This window comes from Haemaphysalis longicornis, unplaced genomic scaffold (assembly GCF_048455015.1).
Source record: "Haemaphysalis longicornis isolate Haplotype H1 unplaced genomic scaffold, Haemaphysalis longicornis Haplotype H1 scaffold_2, whole genome shotgun sequence".
In the NCBI taxonomy this organism is placed as follows: Eukaryota; Metazoa; Arthropoda; class Arachnida; order Ixodida; family Ixodidae; genus Haemaphysalis; species Haemaphysalis longicornis.
Window position 1 is genome coordinate 276,343,428 of NW_027526295.1, and position 6,335 is coordinate 276,349,762.

Consider the following 6,335-nt stretch of genomic DNA (forward strand, 5'->3'; position numbering starts at 1 on the left):
CGTATACGTTGACCATGCTGCAGTCCGAGCGTGCCCTCTTCCTTGAGGCCGTGACAGCGGTTGGTGGTTTTGGCCGGCATCCTGGTCACAATAACTGTGAATCTTGTGAGGCGGTTGAAGGCTTTCACGTTGCTGTTATCCTTCTACGTATGGAGACCACATAATTGTCTAATGTACGTCTCATACACACCCACAAGGAAGCACTGGCTATCGACGTCAATCAAGGTCTCGAAACCATCGTCACTGTGACAGTTAATGAAAACAAACCGACCAGCAGCAGCTGAAGAGGCAGCCATCACATTACTGACATCCTCAACAGGGCTCCACACGGTATGCAATCACTGTACGGATTCCGAGGATATCATGCCGAGCGTATACGAATAAAGACCAGAGCACGACCTGCTCACAAGATATCCGACTAAGCTACACCCGGTCAAATTATTCTGGACCGTGGACACGCGTCTGTTACCGGCAACCAAATTCCGTCATTGGAGAAAGTATATCCTCCGAACAACAGACTGTGCATAGAACTCTTCGTGTCTTTGAAGCACGAAGCGTTCTAGCGCGAGGCGCTGAAAAACGAGTGTTCCGGTGTTTTAGTACCGTGACTACATGAAACGACGGCGATGACAGGAGACGCCGACAGCCGGAGCCCCGAAGGGGCTTCGCCTCTAAAATTCAGTGCGCTCCCACTCTGTGAAGAAGGGTGACCAGCGAAGCTGTGCTGCTAAGTCTCAACGTAAGCGACAATATTTTTCGACTGCGTCTAATTACCTCCGGGAAATTCTCACGGCAGTTTCCATAAAAGCTGGCTGGCCTAAGATTTGCTGAATAATATTACGTCCCAGCGTAACCTAACGTAACGTAACCTCACCGAACCTAACGTAACATAACCGAACGCGTCATAACCTACCCAAACCCAGACAACCTGCAACAAACCTAATCTAACCCAGCACAACGACACAGAACACAACCTATATTAAACGTAATTCAGCCAATTCTAGAAGTCTTGTGCGTCGATCTCTTGATATACTAAAAACCAGAGTAAAAGAAAGCACTAACAAAATCACAATGACCGGAACATTCCAAAAGTTAAAAAAAAAACGTGGCAATGTCGGACTCCAACCTGAGCCTTCTCGTTTAAAACCAAGTACTACAGCGCAGCTGCAAACACGGCTTTTTAGGGAATATTTATCCCATAGAATCTCTGGATAGCGTTCTTAGCCAATGAGACGCGACTGCCGTGAGAAATTTCTGACGGTAATTTTCAAGGTTGCCATGATAATAGACACTACCATATTTTTTGACCTAGTCGTAGTCTAATGCCTGCACGAAGCAAAACGCGTTTGTTCGTAATTTGCGATTTAGCGTACTTCCTGGTTAATTACCTGAATAAAGCTTTGATGAAGTAGAGTTTTATTCCAGCGGGCAAGCATGGGGCTGTCCGTTTCCCTCCCGTAGAAGGAGTCCATGTATTGAAAGCGGAGGAGAATTACACGATATTTACAACTCCGCTGTGAACTATGTAATTTTGAAAAGTAAATAAAACTGGACTGAATGTTAGAGTCGTCTTGGCGGCAAATTTTTATATAATTTGTTTCGGGATAGTTTTAATACAACAAGTGTTAGAGCCACTATCTGTAATGACACCCCCTACAAAGATGGGCATGCTTCACTGTGCAACCCTTAATGTGGGAAAGACACCTCACAAAAACAAAGCTGACAACGACCTTTTTAAAGCTGGCTTTATTTTTAAACAAGCGTGCATTGTTAGAAAGACAATCTTAGGGTAAATTTGAACCGTACTATATCCCAATATGAAAACCACAGGACTTTTTAAAATTTTGTTATTATTTTTTCATACGCTAAAGGTGTGGCGCACAGTTTTATGATCCTTGGAATTTTAATGGGCGCCGCAACGTGGGGTCACGCTCGCGTGCGATTCTTGTCTACATCGCTTCATTGCCGGCGACGAGCTGCTGGATCCCAGCCATAAACAGCTTTGCTGTAAAAATACGCTGCCCGTTGTCGGAATCTTGCGTTGGGAAACTTGCGTTGAGACACCGGCGTCTATACGATTACGCTATCATCGCATTAGGGGCGCACAGCCTTTCTTCTGGGTTCGTAGCGCGGGCGTTGGCTTCACTTTGACAGTTAGGATTCTGGACTTTAGGAGGGTGGATTGTGGACTTTGATATACTTGAGTTTGCATGGAATTATGCTTTAACATTTTAACCATTTTTCTCTTAAAGGAGTACTGACACGAAATTTCTCGCTTTCAGTTTTTATGCTGTAAAGAATACCTATTGGCCCAGTAATTACGAAAATCGAACCGAAAGCCGTCAGCCGCCAACACAGAATTAATTATAGCAAGTTTATTGCAACCAATTTCAAAGTTGTTCGCCGCGCGGGAAAATGGCCGTTCGAAGGCCAGCCTGCAAGCGGGCAGCCTTACGTCATGGTCTCACCCGTGACGTCAGGGACGTTTTTCTTTTCTCCATGCGTTCGCCGCATCGTCTGTACGATTGTACATGGTCCGCGACTCGCCCGCGCAGTCGACATGTCGTCTGAATCTTCAGACTCGGATGAGTCACTGCCATCCGACAGACAGAACAACTTTATTTGGCCAGGCGATTAGGCCGGCGATGTCTTTGCCGTCGTCCGTTTTTTTAATATCACTGCGGCTCGAACCGGCGCAGACCGTGATAGCAACAGCTTGTCGCCACTCTTCTAATCAATCTGATCACGAAAAAGAAGTTCCACATGCGATAAACTAGATGTTAGTGTGTTGAAAATTGTGCTAGGAGTTGTTATCAGAGCTGAATTTAAAAGTGGCGTTCAGATATTTGCCGCGATGGGAAGCCTACGCTGACCGGCAGCGGAGGTTCGGCGCTCCGACCCAGCACTGTCGGCACCACGGTGCGGCGAGCGGCCGAAAGATGGCGCCACCTGCGCGCTAGAATCAAAACAGGCCGCGGCAGATGTCTTGGTCCCCGATCGCAGAAACGGAAATTATTGCCAAAATAAAGCTTCATATGCGAAAAAGGGGGTGATAGTGTGGTGAAAAGTTGTGTAAGGGATGGTCATTCACAGTTGTACAGATACCAGCGATCAAATAGTCGCCACGATACTAAGTTCCCAACACTCAAGGTGACCCGTGCAACCCCGAGCCCGCTGGCTTGGGCGACAGTTCTTGCGGCCGCCGGCGTGCACGAACTCCACGAAGTCCACATTTAGCGCTGCATGTCGTCGCGTGGAAAATAATGCATCTTGGCGTCGTCGTCGATTTGCTCGGGCAGGTTTCCACGAGCAGTACTTCGCATACCGCAAGCTTGCCATAGCACAACTTGGGCGAGCTCGGCGACGCGCACCGCCGCGTCGCCGCGGTGCCCGTCGACATCGCGCACCACGCCGTTTTCGGCACCAGTGCTGAACACCATGCGCCGGCAACGAACTGAAGAGAAAAGACGTCGAACACGCAACGTTTACAAGCATTGCTCACACAGCTACGCCCACGTCTCCTGCCCAAACGAATACCACCGACAACAGCAGCGCAGGATATCGTTTCCGGTTCTGAAAACGACTATATGACGTCACCCTGAACCGGCCAGACACGTAGGCCAATGTTTCGTCATGCCGAAAGCGATTGCACTAGTGCTGCCGATTTGTGGAAGCTCGCGGCCTGGGCAATCAAAATCGATTTTAGATGTGATTCCGGCCTCGGATCGCTGCCAAAATTTCTGTGAGGCATCTGTACAAACTACTGAAGCCAATTATATCATTTTTTAGGTATCAAAATTTGGTGTCAGTACTCCTTTAAGAAAGGGGTTCCGCTGTTTCTTCAATCTTCGCATCTTAACTGCGAGGGTGGCCGAATTTTTTTCCCTTTTCCTCTCATCCCCTCCCTCTTCCGCAACATAAGGCATTCCAACACTCCTGTATGAATAAATTCATTCATTCATTCAGCCTCTTTATCGCCAGTTTGATGCCCTACCTCTCGTGACCATCTATTGCTTCTTTCGTTGACATCTGATTACCTCCCAGTGAGAGAGAGAGACAGAGAATACACTTGTTGAGCATCTAGAGTGGGTCTTGTGGCCCGTTGGAAGTGGTTCCTTATTCACTGGAGCCCATATGGCATCATGGCCGCCTGCGTCCGGTCGACCAGCGCTAGCTGGGTCGCCAGTGAGGAGCTGGACATCAAAATCTCCCATTGCTCTCTAAAAGAGGGGGTGGGGGGATTGTGGAGGGGTGGGTTTTCTGAGCTAAAGTCGCACTCCCCAATTATGTGGCGGAGTGATCCTGTTTTTTTTTTTTTTTTTTTACAAAATTTGCATTCGGCCGAGTATTGCTCCTGGAACATGAGACGTAGCCTTGTTGGGTGGGGGAAGGATCCAGATTGAATGAGGCGAAAGACTGGCTGCTGCTCCTTAGAGAGGCCAGGATCAGGTGGAGTAAGTGTCTGTCTTTGTAGCCGCAGTGCTGCGTGATTTCCCTGAAAGTGATGAATGGGCAGAGTACTCCACGCCTTCCCTCGCAGCCTGGGGTGCGAGTGCACAGGTAACAGTCAAGACCACGGACATCACTGAAGCGGAGGAGGTGGCAATTGCTCGGGCCCTCGCACAGACGCTGGCATGAACGATTGTCACCGACTCGCAGCAAGCTTACCGGAATTACCAATGGGGTAGTGGTTGTGGAGGCGTGAATGAACAAATTAAGTTCGGTGTATTTTATTGTGAGTAATGGGGATCCTGCGAGTGAACTGTCGAAGCACCCTAGCTGCATCAGTCCTTGAAAGCGGAACCAAGGTGGTGCTTTCACTGTCATGGCCTGTCCGGGCAACTGCATCAGCCAAAACATTGCCGGTTATTCCACAGTGACTTGGCCGCCACTGAAATAAAATATTATGGCCCTTTATGACGGCCTGGTGAAATAATTCTCGAATTTCTGTCACAAGTTGGTGGAAAGGACCGCAGCGCAGGGCTGCTCGGAAACTTTGCGGCGCGTCTTTGGAGTCGGTAAAAGGCATGAAAATAGGAAAAGCTGCAGGTGACGATGGCATCTTTTGAAGGAGGGAGGAGATTTTGTACTGGAAAAGTTTGAAGACACAAAATGTGCCCATAGCCTGGAAAAACGCCAACATTGTTCTGATTCATAAGAAGGGAGATCCCAAGGGCCTCAAGAATTACAGACTCATCAGCCTACTCTCAGTTGTTTACAAACTGTTTACCAAAGTTATAGTTAGCCTCATAGGTGACAGCCTGGATTCCTAACAACACAGAGGGCAGGCTGGGTTTAGGGAAGGGTGCTCAACTATGGATCACATCCATTTTTTCAACCAAGTGATAGAAAAAACCGCAAAGTAAACTAAACCCCTTTACATGGCATTTATATCTTGCGAAAAGCGTTTGATTCCGTACCCACCTCAGCCATTTCAGAAGCATTTAAACACCAGGGAGTAGAGAAAACCTACATAAGACTTCTAGAAGACATATAACGAATGAACGGGCAAGATAACCCTCCAAAAACAAAGCGATAAATTTCCGATCCGAAAGGGAGTAAGACAGGGAGATACCATCTCTCCAAAACTACTCACAGCATGTCTGGAGGGGGTATTTGACAGCTTGACTGGGAAAACATTGGATTAAGGGTAAACGGAGAATACTTGAGCTATTTGAGGTTTGCGGACAACATAGTATTACTGAGTGAGACTGCAGAACACCTGCAAGCAATGCTTGAGGAACTACAATCAGAAAGTACGGCCGTGGGGCTAAATTTAAATATGAATAAATCTGAAGTTATGAGGAATAAGAATGCCAAAAACGTCCTCTTCAGCTTAGGAAACGAGACGCTAGAAGTGAAAGAGTACAACTACCTCGGGCAAATAGTTAGTGCTGACCCCTACCATCAGAAAGAGAAATCTGGTGCAGAATCGGTTGGGAAGCATACGGAAAGCACTCCCAAATAATCAAAAGTAAGCTACCCCTGTCACTCAAAATAAAAATCTACAACCAGTGCATACTGCCGGTGTTGACATACGGAGCTGAAACAGCGACCAGAAAGCAAACATTGGCCGGCTCAACGCGCCATGGAACGAATGTTAGATATGGGGACAAAAAAAAAACGCGCTACCTGGATCAGAGAACAACCTAGAATTGACGATATCATATAGTTCAAATAAAGAAAAAGAAATGGACTTGGGCTGGCAATGTAGTGAGACGAACCGACAGGTGGTGGACAACTGGGGTAACAGAATGGATTCCAAGAGATAGGTGTCGAAGACGGGGAAGGCGAATCACGCGGTGGAGGGATAAAATACAACAGAACTTCGGGGT